The following is a 21,408-nucleotide window of genomic DNA, read 5'->3' as shown; positions in this document are numbered from 1 at the left end:
TCAGAAAGAGTCACTTCTTGGGATTAATAGATACTACTGTATATAAAATAAACAGCAAGGACCTACCGTATAGCATACAGAACTGCATTCAATATCCTGTAATACACAATATATATATACATATACACACACACATATACACACATACACATATACATATATATATAACTGAATCACTTTGCTATATACCAGAAACACAACATTGTAAATAAACTAACTACAATTTTAAAAAAGAATCGATGACCAAAATAAAAGCAAACAAAAAAAGAGACACACATCTTTTACCATAGCATGAAGTCAACAACAACAAAAATAACTAAAATTGATCAATCCAGACACAGCTGTATAAATTTATATAAGAAGGAAGGTACAGCTTTGTATCAATATGAAGAATTTTCTAGAAGAGTTAAGAATTAACTGATTTTTCTGACTTTTCTCCTTAGGAAGAGTGTATAGGACAAAAGGTGAGAAGATTTTTTTACTATATTTTTATATTTTCCATTTTGAACCATGTCAAATAAACTACCTTTTTAGACAATTAAATATGTCCACATTTAAAGAATACAAATATATTATTTAGCAATATGGAGGCAACCACACCAAAGTAAAAATGAAAAAATATAAAAGTGGTTCTCTTTACAGGGGGATGAATAATCAGAGAATGAACACTTTTCAATATAAATTCACCTGTACAATATTTTTTAACAATTTGTGCGTAACAATTTTCATTAAAAATTTCAATGAATAAAAATAAATTAAAAATCCTCAGATGGAGAAAAAGACTTCTTGAAGAAAAAAGTCTTTCAGAGGAAGCAGCTGTCAAGTAATAATACAAATAATGAGTCATCCTCTACAGCCCCCCTCTCCTGTGTTTCAATGGCTCTTCCTCCTTCCTGCTCTGAAGAGAATTTCATGATTATGATGTGATTTCCAATAAAAGATTTGCTAACATTAAAAATAAAACAGAAATGTATTTAATTTAATGTGTTAAAGTCTTAAGAAAAGTTAACTAAAATGACTTTTTCACCCTTAACACTTTATAAATGAAGCAATAAACAGATGCAAAGCCTGACTTTACTCATCATTAAAAGAAATGAAACTTTAAATGACTTTATCAACACCCATACAGCCTATTATGAATTATACATAATTACTAATTGGTGATACTTCAAAATATGTCCAAAATTACTACCAAAAATAATTTTTCATACAAACACAAACTTTAAAAAATACTCATATTGGGGGTAAAATTAAGAATCAGGAGTCCCGCAAAATGAGTTAGTTAACTTGGCCTTCTATCCTCTCTTTCTCCTTCACTTTATTTCTGCATCTGTAAAATAAGTTAGACAAACGCAACAATCTCTAAGATCCCTGCCACCTACAGTCATTTTTCGCTTGTTCGTTTTACTTTTCAGGCAATTTACTAGTGAAGATTTAATGGCAAACAATCAATTAGTGGATGTTACCATTAATGTCCAAATATGGTCAGCGTCTGACCAACTGAAATATTCTATCAACCACATTGCATTAGGTTCTGGTCTGGTTATTCCATCAGTCATTTGAGATGTACTGTGTGTGAGCAGCAGACTGAGGAAAGAGTGAACCACAGCCCCTGTCCTCAAACTGTTCATGCACGGAGAGGGAAGCGACCAGTGAACAAGAACAGCACGATGTTGAAAAGTGCTCTGGGAGAACCAAGTCCATGTGCTACGGAACACAGAGAACAGAGTAATTAATGCCGCTAAAGGTTGTAAAACGAGGTTAGAGGAGAGAAGAGAATCATGAAACACCCGTAAGGATTCACATATAAATTTTGTTTTTTTATTCGTATTAAATTTCATCATGTCAATTTTAGCTTTTTTAATCCAAACTATGGTATCCTGATCCTAATAGCCATCATTTAACTCTTGATCCCAATCTGTGCCACTCATTTGGCATTTCCATCTAAAATACTGATTAGAAAGTTGAAAAAGAAAGTGCAGACAAGTCTGGCAAATTGCAGGACCAACCTGGACACTTCCTCCAAGCTGACGATAGGTATAGGTATTTGGCTAATATTCACACCTAGTTTATGTATTCCTCCATTCAACTATCATGAAAAACCAGTGTAACTCCGTCTTCAGTCAAGTTGTTGTTCAGCCGTTAAGTTGTGTCCAGCTCTCTCGACTCCATGGACTGTAACACACCAGGCTTCCCTGTCCTTCAAGAAATCCTACCAAAGAAAGAAAACTGAGGTCTGACATAGCTGTTTCATAGCAAGTTTACATAAGATGCAGGACCTCTCTTCTGGGCTCACAAATGACAAATGCTCAATTCTTACTGTTTTCTTAATTTTTAAAACACGCTTAAAGCTTGTTCAAGGTGGATACTGTTTACCAGTCTGAAGTAGTATGTCACTCTCTTTTCATTTGAAAAAAAAATGGGCATTTTTGTTCAGACTTTTCAAGGTCATTTTCTGTAGCTGTAAGTATCTCATGTACAAGTGCTCCCAGTATACTGGAATATAGTTTCATAAATGCCAAGGGATGTAAATCAATTAAGGCTAAATAATCTCTTATATGTGTGCTACGATTCACCACCAGCACTGACAGATAAAAAAAAAACCCAATGAGAAATTGGTATGAATTGAAAACAAACATCATTAAAATAGAGCTAAAGTGAACGGTTGAAAAAGAGAGTAAGACTGCAAGGCAGACCATGATATAAACATGGCAGCTCTGTGGTTTTACTTTTTTGGAAATCTACAAAACAGCAATTTGCTTAAATGACTCAGTAACCATTTTTACCAAACATTACAAATAAAAAATCGCCCATCTCCAGAGAAGGGGTGTTTGGCTAGACTCTGTCCTTGGTTCTCCCATTTACTATTTGAATGACTGCTGATCTGCGTCTCTAACCTGATCTCTCCTAGTTTCTATTTCTGTTACTCTAGGTTTCTATTTCCTGCTGTGTACTCAGCTTTTCTTCCTAGACAGTCCACTTTAACCTCAGGGTGAAGCCGTCCCAAGCCAAACTATCATCTTCTGGAAAAATTAAAAGCCCCCTTTCCCCTTCTCTATTTCTGTTGCTAATGCCACCCTAAGCCTGAAACCTAAATCATCGCTATTCTTCCCTCTGGTCCAGATCCAAGCCAAGCACCACATTCATTAGTCTTCCTGCCATCTGTGGTCTCTCTTGCATAATCCCTTTCTTTAATTCTCACAATCAAAAGTTGAATTCAACCTTCTATCATCTCATATAGCCTCTCCCCTCCCCACCATAATCTCTTCCAATTTCCAAGAGAAAGGCAACAGATTCATCTCTCCAAAACACACCCTCATCATACATTCCCAGGCTCTACAGTCTCCAATAACCGATGACCTCCCAACTTCCCATCTGATGAACAAGGCCACCCACAGTGTAACCTTCAAAACCATCATTATTGTTTACTCACGGCCACCAAACCTTTGCATCTATATCCACAGCTGGAATGCTTCCTACAGTTCAATTCAGTAACATCTAACATAAAGCCTTCAATGTTTTTCTCTCAGTCCAAGACAAAAAGAAAAAAAAAATTGCAAATATAGGAATAAATGAGTCTACCTAGAAGGGACTTAAAAATGAAACTTAAAATGAAACTGGGAGCTTACACCTTTTTGCAAGAGCTTCACTAGGCACTGTAGAGGATAAGAAGATCTGCATCACATTAAAAACTGCATCTCGATTTCCAATCAAAATAAGTTACAGATCTCTTAGGGGGAAAAAAAATCCTATTAGAGACTTAGTGCAGCCTATATCACAAAGCAAATATGTCTGAAGAACACGTGACCACCTTCTTTGATCCGTATTAAACTCACTCTAAAAAAATAAGAGCCACTGAATGAGAGTCAACTAATTTCATTACAATTCAAATAACCTTTGATCTCTAACCTCCTTCTGTATGTCTAAGACGTCTTTATTTTTAAAAGACATTTCTTTGGGAATTGTGCTTTAAAGAAATAACTTAAATAAGATGAGCTTTTATGATCCTTCACATTCTTTAATTCCCCAGGGATGAACCATCTTGCATGTCTCCTCTAAATGATTATGGACACGGTGGAGCCAGATACATCTCTTTAAAAGCATCCTGGGGGGAAATTCACAAGCTGTCTAGAGAGGTTTCAGTTAGCTCAAGACCACTAGTAAAGATTTCCTCTTCTTTCAATTAAAGAGCCTTCCTATCAGAAATTCCCCACCTGTGTTCTAGAAAAGCAGCGCTGTGTTTGCCAAACACACTGCATGCCATCTAAGAATTATTTAACCATTTTTATATTAATCACCACAGCATTAACTAATATTTCATTTATGATAACCGAGGAAGTATCCCATGCCAAGAAATACATCTTAAATCCACCTTAGCTTGGCTTTAATATGCAATGATGCGTATTTTTTACGACTTTATGATTTAAAGGACTAAAAACAAATGAACATTTTTCTTCAATTCGTGAGTGAAAGATTATAAAATGCTGGAAAAGACATCGTTCCCTTTTTCTCTATAGACAAATAATCCATGATAAACTTTAAACTCTAAGGTGGGGGGAGGTGGGGACCGACCCATGCACACAGCACAAGATGGTAACACAGTACATGATAAAGCTACGGGAGGAGTGACTCTTGTCCACCTTCTGCTACCTTGAGTTTTACAGAAACAAAAGGAAAATCTACCCCAGTCAAAGACGACACAGAGCACATGAACGCACCCCCTCTCCTAGGAGACAGACCCAGATGTTCTCAGATGCTTAGGATTTTTCTTCGTGCCAGAGGTCATCCTGGTATGTTCATACTGAATAGCTCTTTCAAGAATACCCAAATAAAATTATTTTAACCATTCTCATGAGGATGTAATACACACAATCTAAACATTAATAAGAATGGAAGATAAATATTAACAAATACTGGATTTACTAGGATTAAAGTAAACATTCATGGTTACAAGTGAACAAGTGGCTAATGCAATCAAGGACCTTACATGACTAAAAAGCAAATTTTTCCCACTGTAGGATCAGTGATCATGAGGAACATCCTTATTTTCAGATTGATAACTCATAAACCAATGAAAACTAGTAAAGAATTTGAAAATGTCTGACTCCCTTCCTTTGGACTCTGAGCTCCTTGAAGGCTCCTATTTGATCTCCATTTCCTAGCAAGAAATTTATCTTAAAAGTACTACCAAAACAAATTAAAGAAACGACAAAGAAAAGTACATTCATCACAAGTGCCCTGGGGAGGGGGAGAGGAATAAATTGGGAGATTGGGATTGACATATACATACTATTATATATCAAATAGATATCTAATAAAGACCTACTATATACACAGGGAACTCTACTCAGTACTCTGTAATGGCCCATATGGGAAAATAATCTAAAAGAGTAGAAATATGTTTATGTATAACTGAGTAACTTTGCTATATACCTAAAAACACAACATTGTAAATCAATTATATTCCAATAAAAATTTTTAAAAGTACTACATATGCTGCTATTTTAATAAATATTAAATAACAGTACTCTGATCATTTTAAAACCTCATATGAATCAACTTCACATGAATTTCTTGACAAACTTTAGAAGTACCTTGTATAAACACTAGTAAGGTGTGACATTCACTATCAACTGCTTTCTGTTAGAACTGAGGAGGGTTTGGATTCTTTTTAACTGCATATCATCTGACTTCCACGTCACTGGTCATGCAGAGGATCCAAATCAGTCTTCAATGACAGCTGAAAACATTATCAATCTTTTTGCATTCTTTCATCCTCTCAATGAACATTTATTGAGCACTTACTATGTATGTGGCATTGTGCTTCTATAGAGAATAAACTGACCAAAACACGTGTGATAGCTACAGAATGGTGAGACTGACAATTAAGCAAACAGTTACAGGACAACTGATAAGCACTATGATAAATATGATAGCAGGCGTATGAGGTCCTATGGAAGCCCACGGAAGGAGGCAGCACCTAATTTAGACTGGACAGATCAGAGAATATTTCCCTAGAGAAAGTAACATACACAGAACCACAGAGGTCAACATGAACTGGCTAGGCAGAGACAGTGAAGTATATAAAGTAAGAGTGAATAAACACTCTGGGCTTCCCAGGGGGCGCCAGTGGTCAAGAACCCACCTGTCAATCCAGGAGACACAAGTTCAATCCCCGAGTCAGGAAGATCCCCTGACTTCCCTGAGAAGGGCACGGCAACCCACTCCAGTATTCTTGCCTGGACAAGCCCATGGACAGAGGGGCCTGGGGGGCTACAGTCCATGGCATCTCACAGTCAGACACGACTGAAGTGACTGAGCACACACACACAAACACTGCACATTCAATGCATAAGAAAATGTTAACTCCTTTATAATTTTATTTTCCCTTAACAGAACAAGATAAATAGGAAGTTAAAAAAAGATGCCTAATTGAGAATAAGAATTTCCATTGCTTTAACATTTTGAATTGTTTGCATTATTAAAAATATGTTTTTATTAGTGAAATTTTAGATAACATAATTAGTTCTTTGATCTAAACTATAATTAGCACAAAAGGTAAGATTATCCTTAGATTAAGTTTTTTTGGCTTCAGAAGATTAATAGACTTGACTGGCTTCCAAGAACACGCAAGTGTAAATTAATACTGTGGCTTGTTATAGGACTTGTTGAATGGAAATTAAAAAAAGACAGAGAGAGAGAAAGTGAAGATTTCCTGCAGAAGAAATATCCCAGAATCAAGGCATGGAAGTAAGGCAAAGCATTACAGACGCAAGGCTACAGGCTACACAGAGCTCATGGGAGCTGGAGTTGGAGGTCAAGGACTGGTGAGAGCTGAGGCTGGAGGGATAAACTCAAGTCTGACTATGAAGCACCCTGTAAGCTACATTAGGAAGGTGGAATGGTATCCCTGGAGTAGTGTGCAGCTGTTTTTTTCTGAGGCCTGGGTGGGAGAGGTAGCTTCATCAGAACACTCTAATTATCATCTGGTAACTGCATTAGCATAGCAGATCTCAATGCACGGTGCTCAGAACAACAGCCTCAGGAACCCCTAGGAACAAGTCAGAAAGGAAAATTCTTGGGCTCCACTCCAGATCTATAGAATCAGATACGCTGGGGGTGGAGCCTAGCACCTTGTGTTTTTACAGGCCTTCTAGGTGATTCCCATGCATATAGTATAGAGGTGGTCACTGAAACTAGGGAGCAGACAAGACGACGCTGTGTGCATGCATGCTCATTCATGCCGCCAACTCTCTATGACCTCATGGACTGTAGCCTGCCAGGCTCCTCTGTCCCTAGGATTATCTCGGCAAGAACACTGGAGTGGACCGCCATTTGCTTCTACAGGGGATCTTTCAACTGAGGGATTGAACTCGCATCTTCTGCATCTCTTGCACTGGCAGGCAGATTCTTTACCACTGAGGCACCTGGGAAGCCGCTGAGAAAGGCATAGAAGAGGGCTGAGGAGAGCTCCAGGAAACATAGATGTTTAAGAGATGGACAGAGGAAGAAGAGCCAGGAAAAGTTAAGACGGAAGAGGGAGAAGCCAAAGTGCTAAGAGGAAAAGTTAGAACTACTGCAGCCCATGGCAGGCACTACAAAGGTCAAGTCTGTTGAGAAGTCAGGCGAGACAAGGGCTGGAAAGCCTCTCTCCTGGATTCAGCATTGAAAAGGTGGTGAGTGACTTCAGCAAGAACAGTCTTAGAGGGGTGGGGTGTGGAGGGGGGCTTGGAATTCATACTGTGAAGGCGGAAGAGATGGGAGAGTAACTGGGGAGGCCAAGAGATGAAGGGTACTTTTAAGTTGAGAAAGGCTTCAGTTCAGTTCAGTTGCTCAGTCGTGTCGACTCTTTGCAACCCCATGGACTGCAGCATGCCAGGCCTCCCTGTCCATCACCAACTCCCGGAGTCCACCCAAACTCATGTCCATTGTGTCGGTGATGCCATCCAACCATCTCATCCTCTGTCGTCCCCTTCTCCTCCCGCCTTCAATCCTTCCCAGCATCAGGGTCTTTTCCAATGAGAAAGGCTTGGTCTTATTTAAATGATAGCTAAAAGGATCCAGTGGAGGGAACCATTGAAGAAAGAACTCTCTAAGAATGTGTGACTAGTAAACAGTACCTGGGATTAGCCTTGGAACAAATGAGATTTCTCTCTGCCACTGTCACAACAGAGGCAGAGATGTGGAAATACAGGTGCATCTGTAGGTTTGCAAAGAGGATTCTCATCTGAGGGGGTCTGTTTCTCTGTCATTTCGGAGGAAAGGTCATCTGCTGAGAGTGAGGGGTGGGTGATGACTGAGGGAACACTTAGAGACTAGAGAGGGCCCCTCCTGGATGGGGGCCCAAGCTGAAAGCTGGGGAATGAGCTGGGAGTACAACTCACTGATCCACAGGAGAGAAGACAGGGATCTAATTAGTCAGATGGTGGAGGTGGGGATGTGGATAAGTATGTGGACTACAGAGATGTTATTGGGGGCAGAATCATCAAGAGCTGTTGATTGGTAAGTTACAGAAAATAAAAGGAATTTGTGTATATATCTTGTAAGGAGGTTCCCCTGCACGGAGACCTCTTTGGGAAAGGAAATCATAACACTGCCTTCCCATATGGTCCCTTGAGTGAAAACACACGTCAAGAGCGTAGTCTGTACTTAAGGAAATGCGCAACAAATGGCAGTCGGTATGATTATTTTGCTCTTACAGCAGAATACTTTAAAAAGAACGCGCACTCTTATCTGTTGAATGATGACTGATTGAATGAATGAACAAACGAACAAGGATGCACGCAGACAGATGTGGCCTGAATATTTCCACTTCGGCTTATACCCCTGCCCAACTTTACAACAAAGATCACAAAATACTAACTGGATATTTGACCACCGTAAGCACATCTACTGAAGTATAATAATTGTTAGAATGTTCTTAACTAGCTCTTTATGGACACATACTGAAATATTTATAGATAAAATGATATAACATTTGAGATTCCATTAAATATGGAAAGGAGGGGGAGGAAGTATAAAGGAAATATAGTAGGACTTAACAATTATTAAATTTTGATGATAATTATTAAATTTTGATGACATTTATTAAATTTTATTAAAATTTTAAATTATTAAATAATTTAAAAATGATTAAATTTTGTGTATGGGAATCATATTAGTCTATTTTCGTGTCTGATTAAGATGTACATGCTAATTGTTTTTGCTTTTCCCCCTCCAATTACAACAAAGTTAATCTATGATCTCTGGCAGAACACAGGGTCATAAGGTATTTGCCATGTGGAAAAAATAATATTTAAATCTTTTGGATAACCAATGAGGATATGACAGTTCTTGTATTAGAGAGTGGTTTTGTTATTCTTTATTTTGTGGAATGGGGGCAAGGCTTTTTTTCATAAAATAGGTTTGAAACAGAGATTGTGTGTGTGTGTGTGTGTGTGTGTGTGTGTATGTTTAGTCGCTCAGTCACGTCCAACTCTTTGCAACCCCATAGACTGTAGCCTGCCAGGCTCTTCTGTCCATGGGATTGCCCAGGCAAGAACACTGGAATGGGTTGCCATTTCTTCTTCCAGGGGGTCTCCTGACCCAGGAGGGATTGAACTCTTGTCTCCTGTGTCTCCTGCATTGAAGGCAGATTCTTTACCCTCTGAGCCATCACAGAAGTTGAAAATATAGTATTTTAAAAACTGAATCATGTTATTGCTCCTTTCCATCATCTTAAGGCCCAGAGAGGCCCCCACTGAGCCGCCTGCTTCTGGCCACTGAGTGCCATTCCTCCTCTCGGGGCAGGGCCTGTTTGCTCTACCTGGCACTTCCCACCTTCCCCCCCTTTGCCTGGCCGCCTCCTCCTCCGTCAAGTCTCTGCGTTAATTTCATGCTCCTGAAAGCCTTCCTGGACCCTGAGACCGTGCTGGGTGCCCTTGCTACATGCTCTTGTAGCACTGGTGTTCACCCTAACAGAGGTTCTCTCCTTTACACCCCTTACCAAAAGGGGGCACAAGACCTGTGAACCAGAGGACAGGAGTGCTCCTGTCACATCCATCTCCTCCGCCAGCGCCTGCACCACCATGAGTCACAACACCAGCCCCTGCACCAACCTCCACACCCCCATGCCTGCCTAAACCTTTTCAAGGGTTTCTCAAGGCCACCTTCCTTGGCCAATGTCCCCATTTTTCTTTCCTTTTGCTTTAATGGTAATAAATACACAACATAAAACTTGTCATTTTAATCATTTTAAGTGCACAATCCTGTGTCATTAATTATATACATAATCTTGGGCAATCACTATCACTATCTATTTCCGAAACGCTTTCATCACCCCCAAATAGAAACTCTGTACCCATCAGACAATAACTATCCCTACCCCCAGCCTTTGTAATCTACTTTCTGTCAAGACCAGGGATTTGCTTATTCTAGAAATGTCATAAGTGTAATCATACAATACTTGTTCTTTTGTGTCTGGTATATTTCATTCAGCAAAATGTTTCCAAGGTTCATCCATGTTGTAGCATATATTAGAACTTCACTTCTTTTCATGGCTCAAATTCTACTGATTTATACACATACACCACATTGTGTTCATTCATTCATCTATTGATGATCTTCCCAACCCAGGAACTGAACCCAGGTCTGCTGCATTGCAGGCAGATCTTGACCAGCTGAGCCACCAGGAAAGCCACTGATGAACATTGGGTCTTTTCCAGTTTTTAGTTATTGTGAAGTGTTGCTGTGAATGTTGGCATAGATGTATCTGTTTGAGTTCCTGTTTTCAATTCTCTTAGGTTCATGCCTAGTCATAAAATTGCTGGGCAATACAGTAATTCCATGTTTAGTCTTTTAAGAAATTCCCCTTTTGATAAATACAGAAGTCTCACGCCAGTACTTCCCTGGTGGTCCAGTGGTTGAGCCTCTGTGCTCCCAGTACAGGGGGCACACAGGTTCAATCCCTGGTTGGGGAACTAAGATCCCGTGTGCCTAAGACATAAAATAAATAAATAAAGGTTAAGGATTTTTTTAAAAAAAAATAAACAAATTTCATACCTACCTAAATACCATGATATGCTACTTCTCTACTCCTGATGTGGACGCTCTCCCTTGAGAATCAGCATCTCTAGGGAACATGCAAAAGCCTTGGCCCCTGGCAAGACTGTCCATGGTCTGGCCCCATCTCCCTTTTCCATGTCATGGTCCTCCTCCCTGTGCTCTAACCCTGCTGTGTCCCTGTGATTTCTAGAGGGCTATGCCTCCACTCGTTCTCTTTCTCTGCCTACTCCCCTGGCAAAAATTGTCCAAATCTCCATGGATTTTCTCTGGTCTCCCACAGCACCATCTCTGTACCACGAGGGCAAAAAATACCACCGCTCTGAATTGTTCAAAAGGGTAGACTCCATGCTGGCCTCTCTAGGCTCACATAGCCTGCCATCAACCAAGCCTACACTGTATCAAAGTGCAAGACATTCTGAAAACAAAACTTTACTGGCATAAAATTTCAAGGTCAAAACAGATGGCAATGGGCTATCCAAAGGAAGTTTCATCTATTTAATGTAATAAAGTACTAGTATAAATATGTTCTATTGATCTTTAAAATGCTACTAAATACCATATTTAATATTTCATTTGACTGCAAATGTCTCAAGGATAGGAATTACATTTTTCTAACTTAAGCCTTCCTTCTTTATTATGAAATATAACATATAGAATAATGAATTGCATGAAAACATGGCTTAATGAATTAGTGTAATTCAAATATAACTCAAAACCCAAGTAATCACCACCTAGTTCAAGAAATAGAATGTTGTTAGGCCCCCAGAAGCCTTGCATGTGACCTTCCCAATGATGACCCCTTCTCTTAGGGCAGTTATCTTTAAGTAGGTCCATATCTTTGAAAATAAAGATCTGTATCCCAGTTAGGCAACTGAAAGCTTCAGTTTAGTCCAGTCGCTTAGTCGTGTCCGACTCTTTGCAACCCCATGAATTGCAGCACGCCAGGCCTCCCTGTCTATCACCAACTCCCGGAGTTCACTCAAACTCACGTCCATCCAGTCGGTGATGCCATCCAGCCATCTCATCCTCTGTCTTCCCCTTCTCCTCCTGCCCCCAATCCCTCCCAGCATCAGAGTCTTTCCCAATGAGTCAACTCTTTGCATGAGGTCACCAAAGTACTGGAGTTTCAGCTTTAGCATCATTCCTTCCAAAGAACACCCAGGGCTGATCTCCTTTAGAATGGACTGGCTGGATCTCCTTGCAGTCCAAGGGACTCTCAAGAGTTTTCTCCAACACCACAGTTCAAAAGCATCAATTCTTCGGCGCTCAGCTTTCTTCACAGTCCAACTCTCACATCCATACATGACCACTGGAAAAGCCATAGCCTTGACTAGATGGACCTTTGAAAGCTTACGAAAGAATAAATCAATGTCCAAGATATTTTCATAGAGTCTCACGGTATGTGCATGAGACTCTAGACAGTGAAGGACAGAGGAGCCTGGCGTGCTGCAGTCCACGGGGTCGCAAAGAGTCAGACACACGACTTAGCCACTGAACGACAACAACATGGTATGTCATCAGCAAATGTGTTGGGTAATGCTTAGTTTCACTGCTCCGCATTTTATAACATCTTTAGTTTTACCTACCAAAATCAATTTTAATAAAATAATAAATTTCAGATCTTCAGTAGTTTCACTTTGGCTTTCACAGATTCCACTGGGGAAAAAAATCTCAGGTCCATTTATTTCCCTCTCATATACCGGCTGTGTGTGTATACCAATTTTATTGAGATATAATTCACATATCATACAATTAACTATACAGTTAAATGGTTTTTAGTATATTTATGGTTGTCCAACCATCGCCACAATCTATTTTAAAACATTTCATCATCGCCACCCCCCTAAACCCCATACCAATAACAGTCACTTCCCATTTTACTCCAAGCCCCCAGCCCTGGGCAACCACGAATCTATTTTCTGTCTTTATGGATTTCTCCGTTCTAGATATTTCATATAAACGGAACCATACAATATGTGGTCTTCAGTGCTTGGTTTCTTTCATTTGATATAATGTTTTCAAGGTTCATCTATGTTGCAATATACATCAGTACTTCATCCTTTTTATTTCTGAGTAATACTACATTGTATGGAAATACCACATCTTGCTTACCCATTTATCAGTTAATGGACATTTCAGTTGCTTCTATTTTTGACTATAATTAATCATGCTGCTATGAATATTTGAGTACAAGTTTTGGTACACGAGTACGGGTACCCTGGAAGACTGAAACTGCCCAGTCATATGGCAACTCTACTTACAATCTGCCAGAACACTTTCCAAAGGCGCTGCACCATTTTCCATTCCCAGCAGAAGTGTATGAGGCTTCTGATTTCTTCACATCATTGCTGACATGGTTATGATCTGCCTTTTTAAGTACAGCTGATTTACAGTATTTTATCACGTTCAGGTGTACAGCATAGTGATTCAGCATTTTTGCAGATTAGACTCCAGTATAGGTTATTGTAAGAAAATGGCTATAATTCTCTGTGCCACACAGCATATCCTTGTTGCTTATCTATTTTATACTAGCAGTTTGTATCTGTTAATTCAATACCCCTAATTTGTCCCTCTCCTCTTTCCTCTTCCCTTTGGTAAACAAAAGTTTATCTTCTATATCTGTGAGCCTGTTTCTGTTTTGCATAGACATTCACTTGCATTATTTTTTAGATTCCACACAGAAGTGATACAGTATTTATCTGTATAACTTCTTTCATTAGACATAATATCCTCTAGGTCCATCCTCGTGGGTGGGGAGTACTAGCCCACTGTGATTCTGACTTGCGTCTCCCTGATGACTCACGATGCCACGCATACCTCCCTGTGCTTACTGGCCATGTGTATATTAGCTCTGGGTTTTCATAGATGTGTTTTATCAGACTCAGGTAGTCCTTTCTCTTCCTAGCTTGAGTGAGTGAGTGAATGTCAGTGAGTCATGTTTGACTCTGCAATCCCATGGGCTGCAGACTGCCAGGCTCCTCTGTGCATGGGATTCTTCAGGCAAGAATACTGGAGTGGATTGCCATTCCCTTCTCCAGGGGATCTTCCCAACCCAGGGATCAAACCTGGGTCTCCCGCATTGCAGGTAGATTCTTTATTATCTGAGCCACCAGGGAAGCCCAATAATTCCAAGTTTACTCAGTGCTTATATCATGAAGAGGTGTTACACTTTGTCAAATGACTTTTTTTAGCCTCTACTGGTCCTACGTTTTCTAAGTGTATATTGGCTACTGCCATTCTTTAGAACAATACCCAAATACACACTGAAAGTTTATGGACTATTCAGCATAGGCCCAAATTAAACACAAATTCCATAGACATGAATACAGCACAAAGCAATTTAAGTGAAATAAATGATGTCATAACAGGATCTGTGTTCAACTATCAAATAACCAAAACTGTTCAATATTTAAAGAAGTCAATAAAAAGCTCTTACATTGATAGCCAAATATACCTAAGCCAAGTAGGTTTTAGAAAACTTTTAGTTTACAACTTATAATTTAAAGTAAATATTTAGTGTACAATTTTGAAATCAGTTAACTACCTTCTAATATTTAACCAAAAAAAAAAAAAAACCATTAATAGAACAATAAGTTTTGACTTCTTGATGACACATAATCACTTTGTAAAAAGATGTATATACGTCCCCTCCCTTATAAAATTCAAAGCCTAATTGGGAATGCCATAGACTGTGTGGAATTTTTTAAATGCTAAAAACATGTAAAGGATCTTAGCCCAGCCCAAAGTAACGGACCTCCAAAATAACTCCAAAATATGTACATGTTGAGGTTCTGGAAACTACATTGGCTCATAAGACCAGTACCAACTAGAACTGACTAGAATTAGGAGATTAGGAAAAGGCTTCACAGAGATGTATTTTGCCAGAGCACAAGAGAAACACAGATGAACTAAAAGTAGCTCATCTAATGAGATCTTATTAAGAGAAAGCTTCAATAACATTAAGAACATTTCTGCTGTTTATTTTCAATGTTTATTTTTGACCAGTGAGTCGGAAAATACAATGAAGCAAAGATGTCCTTATTCAAATAATTTCAAAGAAATCATTTAAAATCAATTTTGGGGGGCCAAATTATATCTCAAGATGTTAAATCAAATCACATATTTTCTCAAAAGATACTACTACATAAGTCACTTATTTTTATATTGATTATCTCACCCTAAACCCCAAAACACAAAGATTCAGGGTTTTTTGGTTCATGCTTAATCCTGCTGAGATTTACAATATTGCAAATATCGCCCAAGTCTCAATTTAATTCTTCTGAAGTATGGAGCAAGGAAGGGTGCTTGGAAAATTACAGAGATCTACAGGAACACGGATTGCTTCCTAGTAAGAAGAGGTACTCTCCTCTTCACCCCAACATTCAGGATCCTAACCCACTGGGACTGCACCACACAAGAGGCAGTGGCCGAAGGGGCTCTTCTCCCACAAAAGCACTGCACTGATTCTCCAGCATTCAGCTTCTCCACTTGAATGGAATAAAAACCCTTTTGAGAACAACAATTACAATCCCCCCATTTTTTTCTCAGGCACACTATTGGACTTCTTGGTGCAGGCACAATGCAAATAAGGCAAGCTTCCTTTCACAGAGTGATTAATATGCAACGACAGCCTGCTTTTTTAGGAGGATGTGAAGAACCACCAACAAGCTTTTCTAAACCCAGAGGTTTCTACAATTATTTCCACTGTTTATTTTTAAACAGAAGATTACACAATAACGCCAAGCGCTTTAGCTCTAATTTGCCAATATTTTGTAAACAATGACAATTTAGATTTTGAAACCTTTTGTATCATATTTTAAGTCTATGGTCGACCATGGAAGCCAATATATTAATTTTTCTCCCTTAAATCTAGGAAACTCACTTGTGTGAAACAGAATTCAAGTTATATTTTCTTTTTAAGAAACTGCACTTTATTTTTAAATAGCAAGACCTCTCTGGCCTATACCTTTGGCAAACTCATGATTTTAAAAATTTATTATAAATTCCAAACTAAGAAATTAAATTTTATTGGTAATCCTCTAATTTACATGCATGTGCCTTTATAAAACATATGATTTTTTTAATTATTGTTAAATTCAATATGAGGCTATGCCTTGATAGAAAATTAAATGAAATTTGTTCAATAAAACAATGTCACAAAGAAAAGGGAACTTTTGTGCTACAGATTATACACATATGCACATTTATTCTCAATAAAATAATTTATGAAGTATCATGTTTCCCTGGTGATTTTTAACAAACTTTCCAAGACAATGCGAACTATGAGATATCAGACCTTCCTTACTAAAAATTTCGCTTATCTCTCTCTTTTAACCTATCTTCATCTACACAGTCTCATGAAGAGATTCCAATCATAAAGAAAGAAACTCATCAACAACTCAAACATTTTGCTCTGGATGGATACAAATTTTTCTCTTCAATGTATTAAATGTCAAAATGCAAATTTGATTTTTACGTTTTTTTTTTTTTTTAAAACTTCTATAATTACAATTTTAAGACGTTATATATAGATGAGACTTATGACTTTGAATTGAATTTCAGTCAAAATATTTCAAAATTATGTATAGGTCAATACTTATAATCAAACCTATAGCCTAAATCAAACCTCGGAGAAGGCAATGGCACCCCACTCCAGTACTCTTGCCTGGAAAATCCCATAGACGGAGGGGCCTGGTGGGCTGCAGTCCATGGGGTCACTAGGAGTAGGACATGACTGAGTGACTTCACTTTCACTTTTCACTTTCATGCATTGGAGAAGGAAATGGCAACCCACTCCAGTGTTCTTGCCTGGAGAGTCCCAGGGGCGGGGGAGCCTGGTGGGCTGCCATCTATGGGGTCGCACAGAGTCAGACATGACTGAAGCGACTTAGCAGCAGCAGCAAATCAAACCTACCTTACTGCCAATAGGCCCAAATTCCAGGGCATGTAACAATGAGGCAAGAGGAGCTGATAGTGACATCTGAGACCCATCAGTTTTCTTCCAGGAGAGATACTAGCATTATCTCAGGGAAATCAGCAAGTCATTCAAGATATTCTTGCTTCCTTGTGAAGCCAGAGTGTTTAACACTCCAAGTCCCTTCCATGCCTAGATTCTCCAGACATCACCACGTACGGAACCAACCCCACATTTAGCACCACCAGATTCACTGTAGGTTTACACTGTTCTCTTCTTTTGTACTTCTAATTCTAAATTAAGGATTTTGTAGTTATAAAAGAAATAGAAAGAATTTATTTCTTCTACTCTGTAAGCAAATAAAAAGATGAAAGTGAAGACTAAATTAACAATGGAACTCCTCATTTTAAATCCCTCCTGTTGAGTTTGTTTAAAGAGAATATAATTTTAAACCCACTTACTACAAAGAAAAAGTTTAACATTTAGAAACACATACCTACATTGTTAAAATAATTATACATACTTATAATTTATGTTTGCTGAAAATATACTCCACTATACACAACTGTTACGGTATTTAAATAATACAGTGTAACTGCCTGAGGCTGTCTGCCATACCTAGTCTCTTACTATTGCACAGGGCAGCAAAAACACAACACAGAGTAATATAACACAGATTCACCTCCCAGTGACTTCAAAATCATCTGCTGTAAATATCTCTAGAAAACCAAATAATAAACGATCATCCAGGTTTCTTATTTAGATACAAAACTACTCAGTACCTAAATCAAATAATGTGTGAAATGTTTATCTTCTAAAAAATTAATTCCTACACCTAACTTGGCTATGAAGAACTTGTAAACCATAAATAAATTCTTTTATGAGAAGGGAGGAGGAGAATGAACTGTCTGCATGACCAGTTATCTTAATTGAGTCTGACCAGTAATTTAAATTCTGATTCCAAAACCAATTTAGCTCAGAATGACCTCAAACTGTAATCGAGGGCAGTTAACGGACTCATTTTCAATCTCTTATCTTCAAAGAATATCACACAATGTCGCTTTTTTGCTTCATTATGACAGATGGTTTTCTTTGATGAAAATTTTAAATTTTAAACATGTCATGAGTAACTTTAAACTACGTACACAAAAGGGAAAATCTGAGAAAGGAATAAATAGCTCTTAGTTATCTTTTTTGACATTTCAAGGTTGTCTTTGGTATCTCATTCCACAGGAATAAATACTACAAATGCAATTAGAAAGAGCTTAGAAAGCAGTTTAATTTTTTTTTTTTTACAAAACTAATACATTCATCTTAGACCAAACACAAGGAACAGAAGAGTTATCCTGTAAGTACGAAATTAAGTGAATATTTCTAATAAACGTTTCTGCTACTCACCAAGTCTGGGACATCGCCATTTGCAAATGTGTTCATGAAACTGCTCTTACTCTGGTTCACAGCATCACTGCCAAGCCCAGGTCTTTATATCCAAGAAATGTGGGCTCTCAGGCCACCCTGGCGTCTTTTGAGGACTCCTTAGTTCAGAAATTGTTCAACAATCTGAGACCGGCCCTAAGTTCCTCCTTGTCAATTCCCCTGAAGGTGCCTTAACATTCATCCTCTTAGGTCTCTGCCTTTGATGCACCCCTGAAGCATGTCCCCCTTCCTTTAAGAACTCTTCAAGCTTCTTTCCATCTCAAAAATTCCATACTAAACCATATGAGATAAAAGATTTCAGAAATAAGCTTTGGCTTATAGCAAAATTGAACCCTGAAGGAGACAGGTCATCAGACAGTTCTCACAGTCTGCTCCAAAATTAAAACAATTTCTCTCTTACCAACAGTCCTCTCATACCACTATCTTCAACCACACACACAGACACACAAACACACAGACACACACAGGTAACCTACAATATTAGCTCATCTCCCATCCTGCATTCTTCTTCACTCCAGCAGTCTTTACTGCACACTTATTGATGGAGAAGTTAAATGACAGCATCTTTGTTCTTGGGGATATCAGGCATTTGAGAGCGGAAGTGCCCCACAGCAAATAGGAGAATTAAATGAAATCCTGACTACTGAATAAAATATCCCCAAACCATATCTCCCACTCAGCTTACAGAAAAAGAACAGTCAGACTTATACCCTGTCATTTGCAAAATGTGGGATTCTCTTCAGCTGATAGCTTAAGAGAATAAGCTACTATCTACTAACTACTATCATTAGTACCTGATAGCTTAACACAGGTACTAATGAGCGGGTTTGCATGTCCCCCACCCAAGGGACCAGGTCTGTGCACGATCACCCTGCAGTGAAGCCCACCCACATGGAGCGTCCCCACAGTCTTTCAGCGTCTCACTCCTAATTACTAGTAGGCATCCAGGGACCATTCAAGTTTGAGAAATGGAATGAGACAATATGAGACACAGCAGAGATGCTAAACCCAAAGTAAAGAGGAATTCAAAGGAAAAAGACAATGCAGGAAGCAAGGAAAATATTCTAAAATACTCAGGGATATAAAATGTGTTGCATCAAGAAAGAAGAGGGTGCTACCACAGAGACATTCGGACCACATAAAAGAGTTCTTAGAAATTTTCAATATGCTGTATGTTTACATCTTTTTGTGTTCTTTATGTTATATATGTTAGCAAAACAGAAAATTCAATAGAAATGTTGGCAAAAAACTGAGAAAACCTCCCAGGAAACAAAGGACAGAGGCTTGGTGAGACCAAGAAATGAGTAATAGGAGACAGAAGATAAGAAAAGTCAGATGATCAATCCAATTTCCAAATAAGCGTTCCAGAAAAACAAATTTAAAAGATACAAAAATATCAAATAAATGATGTAGGAACATTTCCCAGGACTGAAGGACATAAATTTTCACACTAAAAAGGCCCACTAAGAATCTACCCCAATAAATACTATAAAGAGAAGATCCTAACGCCTTCTACAGGAGAAATAAGTTTCATGCAAATTATCAGAAATTAGAATGTACTGAATTTCACAGATGCAACAGAAAGTTAGAAAGTCTGGAGCAACATCTTCAAAATTCTCAGGAAAAACAATTTCCAATGTAGAGAATTATATACCAGGCAAATATAAATGAACTGTCACAAGCTTAGAAAATTTACAGTCCAGACTGAAAAACGGAGAAAACAAAATAACCATATTTTAACATATTGAGAGGGGATATATACTTCAGTCTGAGAACTTAACCATGAATTAGTGATATGTACGTAGAAAACTAAGCTAAAAAAACGGAAGCCATAATACACTCAAAAAAATTCAGAAAACTATAAAAGAAAGGTAACAAGGTCACAGCATTGATAAAGGCTCAGCTGTGAATAATATTTATATGGTAATGATAATGTAAACATTAAATACTGACAACAAAAAATAGAAAAATTGCAATATTGGGAGGCCACGGTAAAGTACGAGGGAGTGGGAAGTGTGTAAGAGTAGTAAACTCCCATAGGAAAAAGTCAATAAATAATATCTAAAACTGGAAATTCAGTTCAGTCGCTCAGTCGTGTCTGACTCTTTGTGACCCCATGAATCGCAGCACGCCAGGCCTCCCTGTCCATCACCAACTCCCGGAGTTCACTCAGACTCACGTCCATTGAGTCGGTGATGCCATCCAGCCATCTCATCCTCTGTCGTCCCCTTCTCCTCCTGCCCCCAATCCCTCCCAGCATCAGGGTCTTTTCCAATGAGTCAACTCTTCGTATGAGGTGGCCAAAGTACTGGAGTTTCAGCCTCAGCATCAGTACTTCCAATGAAACTGGGAATTAAGAAAGTATAAATATGGAGATAAAAATGTGGAAACAGATAAATGAGTAGAAAGTGGTTGTTTCAGAGGGGTCAAAATCTAAGGTTGGAGGGCTAAGGAGGAGTAAGATGGAGTAGAAAGAGCTGGGACTGGGGATGAATGCTTTTTGTTTCAAGTCATAAAATTATTTAACTTTTTAAATGTGGACAGTTCAATTTTCCAAAAGCAACATTAAATTCAGGAAAGAAGAGAGGGATGACAACCAAGTAATTGCAATTGCTTGACTAGTTAGGATCTTTAATCTCAAGATATATTTAGTATAACTTAGCAGAGAAAAGACAAACGAGCTGACCCACCTTATCTTAATGGTAAATAACTGTGGGCTGCAAGCCAAGCTGAGAAGCTATATAGTGTAACAAAGTCACTTTATAAGAATGAAATATGAAATCTTTGTCCTAAATCCTTGGGGATTAGAATGTGTCGAGTCAATTTTCCAGATGACTAACACTAATTACATTACCTCTTTCATAGATAATGGTACCTATGCTTATGTTTGCTTTATTTTTCAACTATATGGGAAAAAATCATAGCTCCTTTAGCACCTAGCACAGAGCTGAACACAAAAGACATATGCTCAATAACTGAATCGGTTTAATTGTTGCCTGCTGCTTGAAAATGAG

General features: G+C 38.5%; 1 protein-coding gene across 26 annotated transcripts in view; it reads right to left on the bottom strand.

The window, feature by feature from the left end:
* Positions 1-21,408, bottom strand: part of NCAM1 (neural cell adhesion molecule 1) — a 361,541-nt gene that overhangs the window by 326,191 nt on the left and 13,942 nt on the right. The window lies entirely within an intron of this gene.

Source organism: Bos indicus, chromosome 15 (assembly GCF_029378745.1).
Source record: "Bos indicus isolate NIAB-ARS_2022 breed Sahiwal x Tharparkar chromosome 15, NIAB-ARS_B.indTharparkar_mat_pri_1.0, whole genome shotgun sequence".
Lineage (NCBI taxonomy): Eukaryota > Metazoa > Chordata > Mammalia > Artiodactyla > Bovidae > Bos > Bos indicus.
Note: the sequence above shows the minus strand (reverse complement) of the source record. Positions and strands in the feature narration are given on the sequence as shown.